At 50.9% G+C, this 14,410-nt stretch overlaps 1 protein-coding gene across 2 annotated transcripts in view; it reads left to right on the top strand.

The window, feature by feature from the left end:
- The window catches only part of FAM120B (family with sequence similarity 120 member B), a 96,610-nt gene that overhangs the window by 682 nt on the left and 81,518 nt on the right, over positions 1-14,410 (top strand). The window contains exon 1 of one of the 2 annotated variants that reach the window (XM_008528283.2): positions 11,926-12,107. The exons of the other annotated variant lie outside the window; for it this stretch is intronic. The gene's annotated coding sequence lies outside the window, so the exon portion shown is untranslated. Of the gene's footprint in view, positions 1-11,925; positions 12,108-14,410 lie in introns of those variants that run through there. 2 annotated transcript variants of the gene reach the window in all.

Below are 14,410 nucleotides of genomic sequence, written 5' to 3'. Positions count from 1 at the left end.
GCAGAGGTGGCGACAGCGCAGCGGCAGTTTCGGGAAGTTTGGGAAGGTCTGACACCGATACACCTCCCGGCCGAGGACGGCGACTGTGCGTCTGGGGACGCAGAGCCGGCACGCAGGGCAGAGCCGGGGGCGAGTGTCACCGCATCGATCAGCGGCTGCTGGGAGGGCGGGGTCCGAGCTGCCTGTCCCCCCGGCGGGGAGATCCTGACGCCTTAAACTACAGCCACCCCTCCATCCGCTCCCAATACGCGCACACACACACACCCTTCCCGGCGCGATTCTCTGCCACCGCCACCTTTCCTGGGTCTCCAGCCCCTCTCTCCTGGGTATTTCCCCCTCGGCCTCCCTCCGCTTGGTAAAAAGTGAGTTTGGTGTGTGTCGTTCGCGTGGCTGTCATTAAGGCAGTCTGTTATTGTGCGAGGCTGAATCAGTGGCTCTTTGTGCGCTCAGCTGTATGGTAATGCAGACCGCACCTGCTCCCCGCACAATGCGGAGAGAAAGAGCTCCCCTCTGCGCGCGCCGCGGCCTCTGCAACAATGTCCGGCACATGTTCTAAAGACCCTCCAGCCCGGCCCCCCCAACCCGCAACCTTTACACAACATCACCTTATTAGGTTTTTACACGTCCATCAGATACTAGAACTTTTGTTTTCATTTTTTTAAAGGGAAATGAGTTTATTGGGAGGGCCGAGAACACACGTACCACACAATGAATTATCTAAATTGCTCTCATGCTTGGGGCACGGTGCAAGAAGTAAGGTGGGGCATGGACTCCTACTCTGGCATCCAACTTTGTGCTGGGCCCACAGCGAGGGCTCTTTCCAGTCTCTGTCTGCTCTTCCTTCAGCCTCCCCCCAACACCTATGGCAGCTTCACTGGGATGAAAGGTGTGAGAGCTGGAGTACATGTCACTTTGATTGCAGCACAGCCCCAAGGCGCCCTGCCACCATGGCCTCCCTGCAGGTGTGTCTCAGCGCCTTATTGGTGGGAATGCCACTGTCCTGGCAAAAGGTGACTTTCATTGCAGCTGACATAAAGATCACAAAGTATCATATAAGGCACAGGAAGAAGGAAAATTCTCAAATACCAAGTAAAACCACTATAAACAGCAATCTAAAAATCACTGGGTGAAGTCATCCATGACTGTCCCTCGGGCTATTAGGCAACCGGAACCTTGATTCTGTGGCTCCCAAAAACCTGTAAAGTTTTGGGATCGGCAGTTATGAACATTTTAGGATTTCCTCTGCTGCCTCATAGAGAAGCAAAGAATTAATCGAAAGTAACCTGCATGTAACATTTAAAGCTGAGGTGAGAAAGGCAGGCTTGGACCCCACCAGGGCCCCCTACTGTTTGGTTCAGAACAAATGGAGGCTTCAAAAGATGTTGCACCCCCATGGCAGTGGCAATCCCAGCGTGGCTGCCCTTAGCGGACTCCGTGAGGATTGGCGACATCACCACACGGCTAGGCCAGCGCGAATCCTAATTTAATCTTGCCACCTAGTGTCAGCATCCTTTTCACTACATCTATGTTTCCTCTGAAAGCTAATTTCTGAGAACTCTGCTGCCTACAGTATGGAAGCTGGGGTGTGTGTGTGTGTCAGAGAGAGGGAGCCGTGAGGGAGGGAGGTGAGAGGGCTTTAGGGGCAGGGGAGATGCAGAGGAAGAAAGGAATGTGGGCTCTAAATCCTCTGTGCCTCTGAGACTGAGAGTAGATTTCAGTAAGAAATGAAATATCAGGAACCTTTTAATTAGAAAATGGAAGTGGGAAACAGGCTCATTTGAATGCCTGTTTAGAAAACTGGAAATAAAAAGTTCCACGCGCAAGAGCTTAAACCTCGGGGGAAAAAAGACTTGCCCCAAATCTTTAACAAACCCCCCTCAGTATCAAGTATTTGTTAAATTGACGCGGCACAGATTTCTCGATTACAGCGGCAAAGCGGAACTGAAAGGCATCGTAAAATCCATCAGAATCCTGCCCAAAGCATTCATTCTTTTCCAACTTAATTTATGCCACACGATTCTGTATTGGGGAAATCAAGCAGAAAGCCCTTTTCTTCTCTTTCCTCCTCCTCCTGTTCTTCCTCTTCTTTCTTCTTCCTCTTCTCCCTTCTTCCTCCTCCTCCTCCTCCTCCTCCTTCCTCTTCTCTCTCTCTCTCTCTGCCCCCTACCCCACGTTGGCTCCTCTCCCCTCTCCCTTTCAAAGCTGAGCTAACGGGAGACTGTTTAACTTCAGTGTTTCTATAGGAGCCTGTTGTAGTTTAACTCCTGCACACCAGTAGCTGGGATGAACAAAGGAGAGACTCGAGGTCCAACTATTCATCCTTTCTTTGCACTTTAATTTTCATTGATTGGGAAGACAAGGGGAGCCCTTAGGGATTCAGGCTGAAGGGGGATGACACGCCTTTAGACGCCATCAGCTCCCTAGCCAGCCATCTGCTCTGAACCAAATGGCGTTTTTTCACTCCCTAACTGCATGTCTCTATACTCCTGCAACCAAGTGCTGTGCACCCCCGAAATGCAGAGGGAGCTTAAGCTAGAGCGTGTTAAATAGACTTGCCTCCGTGTTGGCCCTAGCAGCCAGATTCCCTCCTCCCCACACACCATAAATCCTCACCTTACTCATTAGGAAAAAGCAGGAAACTTTCTTTTAAATACTTTTTGATGTCTCAGCAAATGTACTGTACAAAGTGGGGCTCATTAGGGCTTAGAAGGCACCCATACATCAGACAGGAGTGGAGAGAGGAATTACTGCCCAGAGGGGGGTGTTTTGTTTTTCCTGGGCAGGCATGGCTCATAGCCTGAATAACCCGAGTGGCCAGGCTGGGCTCAGGTTGTATAGTCAGAGCCACGGCCGCACAACTACAGCTGGGTTCTGTTTGCTGGAGACCCTGGTTATTTCACCCATCATTTTATTGGGCCACTTGGGAATAAAAGCTCACTGCGATCATTTTATCAAATTAAAGATGCCCATCCTCAGCACTGAGTGCGACCTGGTACTGCGATCCCCCAATCCTGTTTCAATCCCCCTTCACCCAGAGAAGGGTTCTATTCTGAAGGTATGTGTGTGGTGGTGGTTGGGGCGGGGGATCCGGGCAGATTGCAATAAACAATGCCCAGAATAGGCTTCAGACTCTAAGCCAGCCACAGGTTCAGTTTTCTGTGTAAACAAGTCTGGAGACTTGAGTGGGGTTTGTGTTTTCTTAGACCAACTGAATGCTGTGTACCCAACAGAGAGGTTCTCTTATTCCTAAGAAGAATTAGGGTCCTTGTTCAGAACAACAAAATAAAAAACTTCCAGGCAGCAAATCTGGTGTTGATCAAACATGCCAGCTTACTTGGAAAAAAAATAAAGAAAAAAAGCAGCAGAAGCAGAAGGGACCCTAAGCATGTTTATTAATTAGTATTAGTATCGCATCTCCCACCAACACACCCTCTGCCCATGCTCCATCAGTCACAAAGCGGTTAACACAGCAGAGGAACTGGCCGGTTTGCTGTGGATATAGGAAGCTCTTACTGACGTCTCTCTCTCCAGCCCTGTAGCCATTATGGGTATTTCCCTACTTCTTACTTCTCAAGGCTGTCTTAAGGACTGAATCTCGGAGACCCATGAACATTTACAAGGATACGCTGACACCTGATTGAGTTAGGTTTGGGTCTGTGTAAGTGAAGACACATTCTAACCTGAGCCATCCATTCACCCACAGCCGAGAATCAAGAGGGCAGATCTGGCAGGTGTTTAGACGCTGGAGGATAAATAAACACACACTGTACACCCAGTGAGGCCCCACACAGCTCCTGCCTCTTCAGCCCTCTTTGGCGGCAGCCGCCTCAGAGGAGGGGTGGCCCCACAGACACCCAGGACAGCGACCTCTGGCCCAGCAGGTTCGTGGGGTGAAGAGTGGGGGTGGCAGGAGGCCGGAAGCCCAGGGTAAGAAGCGATGGGCCCTGACAACTTCTCCTCAACCTTTCCCTTCCAACCGCAGACTGGGCGCTGGAGACCCCGCGAGTGGGACGGGGGCGCTGACCGCCCCAGGGGGCAGGGTCGGCGGGTCGCAGCCTTCTCTGTTTTCAAGGGCCCAGCGGCCTTGGCGCGGAGAGAAAGGAACCTCCGGCCCCACGTGGTGTGTTGGGGTGCGGGGCGTGGGGCGGCGGGTGGCCGGGGCGGATTCGCACGAGCGCGGGTCGCGTGGCTCAGCTGTGGCCCGCACGCCGCGGCCTCCCGCCCCCGCGTCCGGGGCTGGGCCACTCCTTCCCGGCCGCGCATCATCTGCCGGGGCCCCGCGCCTCATCTCCATGACAAAGCCGTGTTTACCTGGCCCGGCCCGGCGGGCGCGCCTTTGTCCCGGATCAGATGACCGCGCAGCTGCTCCCGCCGCGCCCCCGGCGGCCCCTCCGAGCTCTCCACTCAGGAACGTGCCGGGAGCCGGCGGGGGCGCTCCGGGCAGGCGGCTACCGCCCGGGAGGGGCTGTGGCGCAAGATGGCGTTCCGGAGGGCTTCCTGGAGGTGGTGGCGGCGCGGCGCCGGGCGCTCGCTCGGAGGGGCGTCTGTGCGCGGTCAGAGGCCTGGGGCGGCGGGAACGTGCGGCGGGGTGCCCTTCGTGCGCTCCCCGAGGGCTGCAGCACCGGGGATCCCGACCCTGAAGCCGGAGGTCACCTGCGTTAAAGCTCGGTCCCAGCCGAGGCCTCGCACCTGGGGGTCGCGAGCCTGGGGCTTTGTAAGACCATGGGGGAGGGGAGAGAAGGCGCCGGGGGCGACGTGGAGGGCCTTCCTGAAGCCTCCCTCCCCAAGACGGCGCCCACCCGGGAGGTCGCGGGCACCTGTCGCCTGGTCCCCGGGGCGGCCAGTCAATCACACGGCCCGCGGGGCGAAGGCGCCCCGGTCTCCGAGCGGAATCGCCCCAGACTAACTGGGCCTCGAGGCCTCGGCGCGCCCTCCCCACGAGTGTCCCCGCGGGACCCAAGGAGCTCGGCAAGGCGAAGCTTGCGACCACGCTGTCCTTGCCGACCTCCCACCTCCCTTTTTGCGAGCATCTGCCCGGGAAGAACAGATGTGGGCACCTGCGGTGACAGGCTGCATATGTTCCATCCTATTCACAGGCATTCAGACGTGGCTACAATGAGCAGCCTTTGTGCGCACAGTCACTAAATATATTAATCTGCGCTCCCCAGAGCACCGGGCTGTTTAATTTTTCACTGGCTATAACATCTGATCTAATCCTTAAATCGGCCCCCGAAGCCTGCCCTCGCGCCCTCCTTTTTTCCTCTTTCTCCCCACCCCCTCTCCCGAAAAACGTGTGAAGCTATTCAACCTTCCACCTGTTGCCTGCTGAACTGGGCGTGGGTTCTTGCAACATCTGATGTGGGTTCAGGCCCGGGGTGGGCGGTGGGGGCCACTGTGTGGGGGACGCTGTTGGGCCGCATGGGCGCAGCTAGGGCACGTTTATCGGAAGGAGAATCAACACAGTGCAGAGTGCGGCGCCCCAAATGTTGTGCAAACAGAGAACCGTAATTATTAAACAGCTTCCAAAGCAACGCAGCATACCCATCCTTTCTGTGTGAGCGCCTTTAAAAATGTACATAAGGTTCCCATTTATCTTTTTGTTTATTAAACTCTAGTGGTTATTATAAACACCGGTCAATAGGCCACACAGCCAAAAGGTAACATAAATCTCAGATGTAAGACTTAGATTTTTTAAGCAATTTTGTTGCATGACTCTTTTATCTTAGCACCCCTTATTCTGTTTTGATTTGTTTTCGGCCACAATGAGTCCTTTAGTGCCATTGTGGGTGTCACAATGCAGACGGACATCAGGCTGTGAATGAAGACAGGGGCAGTTTAAACAAACCAGGCTCTTTCTTTCCTTTCCGTCCATTGTAATATGAATGGGCCTCCTGCATTCGCTGCTAGGAGACCGGCTTTGCAAAGCCCTGCTCCAGTAAATGGGCTGCAGAGAAAGGGACCCCAATAAACAGCCTAAGTATTGGAGGAAAAAAGAGGGGACAAATTTACGCAAATGTTTTTTCACCATCAAATCCACGCATTCCTTAATCTCAAGTGTAGGACCTCCTTTCTAGCGTGGCATTCCTCGCTTTCCAGCAGTTTCCTTCCCTCTTGTCTTTTAATTCTTACTCCGGCTCCTCCACCACCTCCCAGGAAACAGAGTGAGGACAGCACTGGCTCACCATCAAGATCTGTTTCCAAAATGCTATTTTCTTTTAGGAAAATGGGAACGGGGCGGAGGGCTGTTTATCAGTCATCATCACCAATAACTAAAGATTGTAAAGTGCTTTCAAAACCTAGGCATTGGGCTGTTGCTGGGTAAGGGCGGCATGGTGGGTGAGCCTGGCTTTGTAGGAACAATCGCAAACTACGTTTTCGTGGGAGTTGGCACTGTGCCTATTAACATTAGTAGGTTAATTCAGGCAAAAAAAAGGTGGCAGTTTTCAGGTTGTTAAGGGCCCTGAGTGTGTGAGGCATGACCCACCACCACCTACATTTCTCAGTGGCTGGAACTAAGTCTTAGGCCACCACGGAACCAACCACAATCAAGGCAAGTGGAAAAACCACAACCGGCTTCTCCCAATCACAGTTCATAGCGGGGGCTGGGCTCAGCCCCACCTGCCCAAAGCACATAGCGCTCAGGAGGCCACCTCATTGACTCTTATTCATTCATCCGCTCACCTGTCACAGGAGCCCCAGGTCCAAAGTGAAATTAGATCTGCTTTCTGCCACTATATAAATTATAAATGAGTAGAAAAGTCTTCCCCGCTCTGTTATTTTCAGAAAGAGTTCATGTCCGATTAATATGTCTTCCTGAAAGGCCTGAGAGAATTTGCCAGTGAGGCCACTTGGGTCTGGAGTTTTCTTTGTTGGAAGGTTTTAATTTACAAATTCAATTGAATAAATAAATACAGGGTTTAATAAACATAGGGTTACTGAGATTTTCTATTTCTTCTTTGGTCAGGTTTGGTGACTTGTATGGTTTAAGGAATTTCTTCACCTCATCTAAAGTTGTTCAGACAGTCTCCTTTTAATGCTTCAGCCTAAGTACAAGATGTGAAATCATCTTCCATTGTTAGTATGGGTAATCCGTGCCTTCTCTCTTTTTATCACAATCAATATAGCTACAGGTTTATCAGTTTCATCGATCTTATCAAAGAACCAGCCTTTTGTTTCATTGATTTTCTCTGCTGATCTAGGCAGAAAATCAGAGGAGTCACTGGGCACACCTCATTGTTTCCCTTCTGTCTGGAATCTCCTTCCTTCACTTCCTGTTGTCTACTGTCTGAAAATACTAATTTTATGTATTTAGTGTCGTTTTCTCGTTGTTTAGAATAGAGGGACAAGTTCTGTGGGGATTATTCCTTCATGGGTGGAAGGTGAAAGTTAGGAGACTTTTGGCTGCAAGTAACAGGAAACCCTGTTCAACACTCTTCACTGTACGGGAAAGACATCCTCTCATGGAGTTAGGAGGTAGAGTGGTCTTCGTGTTAGTTTTTGGCTCAACCACGTTGTCAAGGCACAAGGTGCCTTCCATCTTTCTGCTCCACTGTGCTTGGTTGTTGGCCTTGAAACTTGGTTGGCTCCCTCTCATGAATGCGTGATGCCTGCAGTGGCCCAGAAGTCACAAACAGATGTAACAATGACCAGTAGAGGAAGAGGGACCTTTTCTTTTTCTATGACACTTTTTATCAGCAAGAAAACATGTCAGTAGCATTTAATGTGCATCAACCATGTAGAAATCAGTATGTTTTTATGTTGTGGCTTTTTTTTTCTTTCTCAATTTTTGGATGGTAAACCATTACTCAAATAAAATGTAGGGCCCATGTGGTTGTTGCATTCAAAGAAATTCAGTTCAGCATACAAATAAAATTAAAACTAATTCCAGATAAACCTTGAAGGCTATCTATTTAAAGGGTCAGTTTGTTACCAAGAGAAACCTGTCCCAAATCCTATCATTTCCCAACTCATTTCCTTCTCCATGTTATCTTTCTCACAGTTGACATGAAGTCTTTCTCTTCCACGTGTTACTCTCCCTTAATACCCAACTTTTCCCTATTCTCAACCTCCAGTTTTTTCTTCTTTGTTCCTTTCTTTCCTCCTTATTTTCCCCTTTTATGTAAATCCTTCATCCTGTTTTTAGAATGTCCCCAAACTGATCAATCTGATGTACACAATAGGGCACAGGAGAGTGTCTATGTGTGGCTTGAAGCAGGAGATGGGGAAAGGGTGAATGATCACAGGTAATTCGTTTTTGCTCCTTTTGCACTGATTTCTGTGTACAACTTTCCTTTTCATCTCCCCGGAGAGACCTGAAGAAATCTCTAGCTTTTCCTTGCCTTCACTGTGGTGTTTTGTAGATGTAAAAAATATTTTGAAGCCTTTAGAATTTAGACGGATTTGAGTTTGAGTAACAATTGTGCCACTTACTACCCCTTGTACTAGTTACTTAACCACTTTTTAAAACTTAAAATTGTTCCGTTTATCAAAGTAATATACTTACAGATTTTAAAATTCAAATAGTATTTCTAGATTTATAACAAAAAATAGCAATTGCCCACACCACGGATCCCCACTCCCAATTTCTTTTTCTACATTTAACTCTTAGCTATTTCTTTTGGAATTTACCCTCATATTTCTTAAAAAAGAGTTTCTAATGCTATGTTTTTCTTTTTCTGTTGTGTATATTGTTTATGACTTCCTCTAGAAGATGAGGATTTAACTCCTTCACTTGATTTCCTAGACACACATATGTTTATGAACACATATAAAATCACCTCCCCTTTTTCAAAAGGTCATAACATCCCTTGATTAAATTACTATTCAGTATTTACCCTGTTAAAATTAAGTAATCCTCATTTACATTTGAGGCATATACCATGGTTACATTTTCTTTCCTGTACATTTCTGTCTTTATTGGATTCAACAATTACCTAATTTATTTGCTTATTGCCTTTTCTATGTACCTTTTACTTATCATTGTCACCAAACTCTAAAGATATCCTTTTAAAATATTCAAATAGGTTTTCCATTGGTTTCACTTTTTCCTGGAAATATGTCTCCAGGAAGCCTCCTGCTCCAACCTAGACGGTCTCCAGCTTTTGTCCTGGGACTTCCTTCCTCTCCCTTCACTTAGATTCCTTGCTATCTGGGTCCTAAGTATTCCTTTCTTGACGTCTTAATTTTGGAGAAGAATTTCCTCCAGGAGATTTCTGAGATAAAGTATTTAGTAGATAATATTTATTTTTTATAATACATGCTGGGTTTTTTTTTTTTGGAGTAAGATTGGCCCTGAGCTAACATCTGTTGCCAATCTTCCTCTTTTTGCTTGAGGAGGATTGTTGCTGAGCCTACATCTGTGGCAAGCTTCCTCTATTTTGTATGTGGGATGCCTGCCACAGCATGGCTTGATGGGTAGTGTATATGTCTGCTGCCAGTATGCTAACCTGTGAACCCCAGGCCTCAGCAGGGGAGCGTACAAACTTAACCACTACACCACCTGGCTGGCCCGAGTAGATAATGTTTCTGAGCTGCATATCTGAAAATATCTTTATTCTACCTTCACATTTAATTAACATTTTGATTCAGAGTAGAATTTCATGTTAGAATTATTTTCTTCAGAATTTTAAAGTTAATGCTCCTTTGAATGTCAGCCTCAGGGATTCTATTGAGAATTTCCATGTCATTTTGCTTTCCAATCCCTTAAATGTGACCTTTCTATTTTTCCTCATGGAAACTTTTTAAGCTCTTTCCTTTATCGCTGAAGTTTTGTGATGAGGTGCCTTGCTGTGGATCTTTTTAGCTTTGTTGTGCTGGACATTTGGTGAGCCCTTTCAATATGAGAACGTGTCTTTAGATCTGGGAAGTTTTCTTGAATTATTTGAGTAATTGAGTAATTGAAATATTGAGTAATTTCCTCCTTTTTATTTTCTCTATTCTCTTTCCTGTAATTCCTATTTCTCAGATGTCAAATTTTTTAGATTAATCTGCTAATTTTCTTATGTTTTCTCTTTCTCCATCTCTTTTCCTTTGTATTGTTACCTGAGTATCATCAAATTTATCTTCTCTTTTATCAACTTTTAAATTTACTTCTTTTTTTAATTTTCAAGAGCTCTTTCTTATTTTCTGAATGTTCTTTTACATACTTTTCTCATTTTCTTTCAAGGGTGTAATACTATCTTCAGAGACTGCAAATAATAAAGATTTTATCTTTTCTTCTTCCTACTTTGTTTTTCCCTTTTTCTGTCTGTCTCCCTCAAATGTCTGTTGACCCTTGGTCATCTGTGTGTATTCAGGAGTGAGGCAGAATGCTTACTGGAAGCTCTGTGGAGTAGATGAGAACTGCCAAGTGCTAAGATTCCTGGAAGGCAATCAGAGGGGCTTCGGTTGCCTGCCTCCCTCCACCTCCACAATCCGGTCCAGTGTCTCCACTGTTATCTGTGACAGCCTCTTGCTCCTGAAGTCCACTGTCCCTGGTTCCTTCCTCCACCACCTGAATTTCTACCTCCATCTCTTTCCCAGGTTTTCTCCTTCTGCCTGAAAGTCGTTCCTCTTCTAATCCTGTCTCAGATTTTACCCTTCCTTCCAGGCTCAGTTCACACATTATCTCCTTGCCACAATGTGCATTCCTTCAGACTCGAGACCATTTCACATACTTCTTCGTGTCACCCTTTGGCACCTAACCAGTAATAGGTACCGAGTACTGCTTGTTGATTTTACTTAGAAAAAAAAATCAACAGGAGATGAAAGCCTTGTATGCTGAATGGAGAGATTCCTTCCTAAGTTGTTTAATACAAACAAATGGTGTGGCTTCAATTTGGTAATGCTTTCGGAGTGCTTCATCTGTCTAGAGCTTTGCAAGACTCTGAAGGAAGGATATTTGATCATTTTACTGAAGCCCTGACTGAAGCCTCTAGCTCCCTGGGGCTTACAACAGCCCTACTAATACATGTTGTATGTAAAGATAGGTTTTGAGATGCATTTACATAATTTGTTATGATTAATAATTGTTTGTCAATAATTTACTTAAAAAGCAAGTTAGATTGGTTTCAAGGTTATTCTGTCATCACACTTGTCTACCGAAATGTTCTCCTGGTCACAGAGAAAAGGGTGGTGTTGCAGCTAGAGGCTTGGGAACTGCAAGTGATCTGAAGCCTGCCTTCCCTCCGCGCCCACGGGAGCACGTCCCAAATGGGAAGTTTACCTATCTTAAAGCTGCTTTAGAAATAAGGTCCAGACAGTGGCTTACAAACAGAGTCCAAACTGCTTAACGTGAGACGAAGACCCTGCATGATCAGGGTCACTTGGTCAGTTTTGTCTGCCTCTGCCCCTCCTGCAGACGTTGCATGCACTGACATTCCTCTAAATCAGTATGCATCCTCACCCGTCCTTGCTTCTCCCTCGGCCCGGAACTCTCCCACTCCGTTCCAGACTGGCGAACCTGCCAGTTAAAAAGACCTGGGCTCAAGAGTACAGATGGTCCTCCCCAACATCACAGCATTAGCTACTAACAAATGGCTCCTATTTACTTAGTGTTGACCATGGGCCAAGCTGGGTCTGGGAAGGACCATTATGACCCCAACTTCACAGAGGAAGAAGCCAAGGGGACAGAGGTTCAGTAACTTGCCCAAGGTCCCAGGCTGTAAGCCCACGCCACTCTGCATTCCCATCCCCCTGCCATGCTCCAGATGGTGATGGGCGTGTTCGGATGCTAACAACAGCCTTTCGCTTAGCCGGGGCTGGACCAGCTGACAGTCTCCTAAGCCAGCCGGCATTGGCCACTACGAGTCCTTGCGCAGAACCCTGGCGTCAGACACAGCGGCCGACGACCCCACGTGCCGGCAGCACAGCACCTGCAGGTGACCCGGTTTCCGTGGCAACGGGCGCGGCGCCTGCGCACCTCGCACCCCCGGCGCCGGCATAGCCAGTTGGTCTCCTGCGCCTGCGCACCTCACTCCCCCTGAGACTCTTGGGCCCGGCAGCGCGTGCCTCGCCCCCGCGCGGGGGCGGTCCCTCGAGCGGAAGTGTCCGAGCGGAAGCGGAAGTGCGCGGGGCTAGAGCGGGCGGAGGGCAGGCTGCGCGTCTCCGGCGGTGCTGCGTATCTCTAGGTAGGGACGGGCCTCCGGGCCTGCGCGGCCGGGTGGCGCTAGCGGCTCTGTGCCCTCGCGGGTGCCCGCCGCCCCGCTCCCGGCGCCAGCCTCGCCGCCGCCCCCCGCCGCTCCTGTCACCTCAGCCCCTGACCCTCGACCCCGGCGCTGCGTCTGTCCCTCTGCTGTCGCCTCAGTCCCCAGCCCGGGTGCTGCTCCCTGGCCGTCTCCTGTCACCCCACGCCCCCGACTCCAGCGCTGCGCCATGGCCCTCTCCTGTCATCTCTGTCCTCTGACCCCTGACCTTGGAGCTGCACCTGGCCCTCTCATGTCACGTCAGCCCCCGACCCCCGACACCGGTGCTGCGCCCTGGCCCTCTCCTGTCACCCCACCCTTGACCCCCGACCCCGGCGCTGCACCTGGCCCTCTCCTGTCCGCTCACGCCCCTGACCCCCGACCCGGCGCTGCACCTGGCCCTCTCCTGTCACCCCACCCTTGACCCCCGACCCTGGTGCTGCACCTGGCTCTCTCCTGTCCCCCCATGCCCCGACCCTCAACCCCAGTACTGCACCTGGCCCTCTCCTGTCCCCTCATGCCCCTGACCCCCGACTCCGGCGCTGCACCTGGCCCTCTCCTGTCACCCCACCCTTGACCCCTGACCCCAGTGCTGCACCTGGCCTTCTCCTGTCCCGTCATGCCCCTGATCCTGACGCTGCACCTGGTCCTCTCCTGTCACCCTACCCTTGACCCCCGACCCCGGTGCTGCACCTGGCCCCTCACACCCATGACCCCGACCCAGTGCTGCACCTGGCCCTCTCCTGTCCCCTCACACCCCTGACCCCCAACCCCAGCGCTGCACCTGGTCCTCTCCTGTCACCCTACCCTTGACCCCCGACCCCGGTGCTGCACCTGGCCCTCTCCTGTCCCCTCATGCCCCTGACCCCCGACCCCGTTGCTGTGCCTAGCCCCCTCCCCGTGTCGTGGGACCCGACCCTCCCTTGGGAGGCCTCTGTCTGTTGTCCTTGGCTTGGGCATGGCTGTACTGCTGCCTGCAGAGATGTCCTCTGACCCCCGCTCCGCCTCCCCGGTCCCCCTGGGCCCTGTCCGCGGCCGCACTGGCAGTGCGAGGTCTCAGCACGGGCAGGGGAAAGATGGACAGTAGGGGCTTGCCGCCCGCAGAGGACAGCAGGGGCTGAGCAATTGACTGTCTCCGTCAGCCAGGTTGGACCCGGCCGCAGGCGTCCACACAGGGGCAGGTCTATAGTGGGGTCTGAGCTCAGTTCTGTGCAAGGGGCAGTGGGGAGTTGTTGCGGCAGGAGGCCATTCGTGCTGCGGAGGGAGCAGCAGGTCCAGACGCGGGGTTTAGACCGTCTGATGTGCTCGGGACGTTAGACATGAAGTGGTGCCTGAGGGGATCTGGACAGGAGGCCAAGTGCTCGGGCCGCCGTGAGCAGGCGGTCTGCGCGGGTGGGGTCTGTGGTGCGATGACTGCAGTTCCTGTGGAGATGTGCGGCTTTCGGGACAGAGACGGTCAGCCCTGAAGACCTGGCCACAGTCGTGGGGAGCATTTGGGGCCAGTCTGATGGGATAGGAGTGAGGTGGTGGCGCTTACAGTGATGTCCACGTTTCTGGCTGAGCGTGAGCAGATGGCTCCGGGAGGGGGAAGCGGGAATGGGGAGCACCCTGCAGCAGCAGCTGCCTCAGCACTCACCCCACATGTACTCCGCTATCTGGTCTGCGGCTGCATACTGAGTACTGAGATACCTTCCTCAGTACCCCTGGGTCTGGTGTCATCATTCTGTTTTGTCTCTCCTCTGTGTCATTGCTGGATCGTGGCCTCCCATCTACACGTGCTCTTCGACCTGCCATGTTTGCACCTTGCTGTTAGGAGCGACCTGCTGTGCACCACCACAGCCTTCACATGCTGTCTGTGCCTTGATTTCCCGGTCGCCACCTGCCAGCTCTGAGCTCCGCTGTGGTGGCTTCTCCCCTGACCCCACCATTCCCTTTGTCTTCCTGCCTAGTTGTGTTCACGAAAAGCATCGACAACACCGTAGCTGTGTCAGGTCCTGCACTTCTCATCTGTCTGTACATACCATTTCTTGAGCACCTTACTTCCCACTTTCTCTGTGTGGTTTCTAACCACCTCATCTTTCAGGCACATGGAAATGTCTAGTCACTTCTGGCCTACTGTTTTCTCATCTAGAAGACTGCAGTAGGCAATGTCTGAAGTCGCTTGTGGTTTTCAGTGTTCTGAGGTTCTGCCCCATCCCTTAACCTGAATTGGGGTGTCATTTATGGGACAGATTTTGTATAAAGCTAAG

This window comes from Equus przewalskii, chromosome 32 (assembly GCF_037783145.1).
Source record: "Equus przewalskii isolate Varuska chromosome 32, EquPr2, whole genome shotgun sequence".
Taxonomy (NCBI): domain Eukaryota; kingdom Metazoa; phylum Chordata; class Mammalia; order Perissodactyla; family Equidae; genus Equus; species Equus przewalskii.
The sequence above is the reverse complement of the archived record's forward strand: the minus strand, read 5'-3'. Positions and strand labels throughout refer to the sequence as shown.